Raw genomic sequence first — 225 nt, forward strand, 5'->3', positions numbered from 1 at the left:
GCCGCGCGGCCGCCGCGCCCCAACGGCCACCAACGGCTCCCAACGGCCGCTGGGGAGACGGCGACCCCCGCGCGCGCGAGGAGCAGCGCAAGCCTGAGGGGAAGGTGGGCGGCGGGATCGGGCTCAGCGTGCCGGCTCCGCTCCCCGCCGGCTCTGTCACACTGACCTACTTGCGGGGCTGGCGGCTGGCCCCCGGGCCCCGCCCCGCCGCCCCCCGGGGGGCCG

At 81.3% G+C, this 225-nt stretch overlaps 1 protein-coding gene across 5 annotated transcripts in view; it reads right to left on the reverse strand.

Moving 5' to 3' along the window:
• NFIL3 (nuclear factor, interleukin 3 regulated) overlaps positions 1–225 on the reverse strand; it is a 15,848-nt gene that overhangs the window by 14,985 nt on the left and 638 nt on the right. The gene's annotated exons all lie outside the window — the stretch shown is intronic.

The sequence above is a fragment of the Haliaeetus leucocephalus genome, unplaced genomic scaffold, assembly GCF_000737465.1.
Source record: "Haliaeetus leucocephalus isolate CR32 unplaced genomic scaffold, Haliaeetus_leucocephalus-4.0 Scaffold251, whole genome shotgun sequence".
In the NCBI taxonomy this organism is placed as follows: domain Eukaryota; kingdom Metazoa; phylum Chordata; class Aves; order Accipitriformes; family Accipitridae; genus Haliaeetus; species Haliaeetus leucocephalus.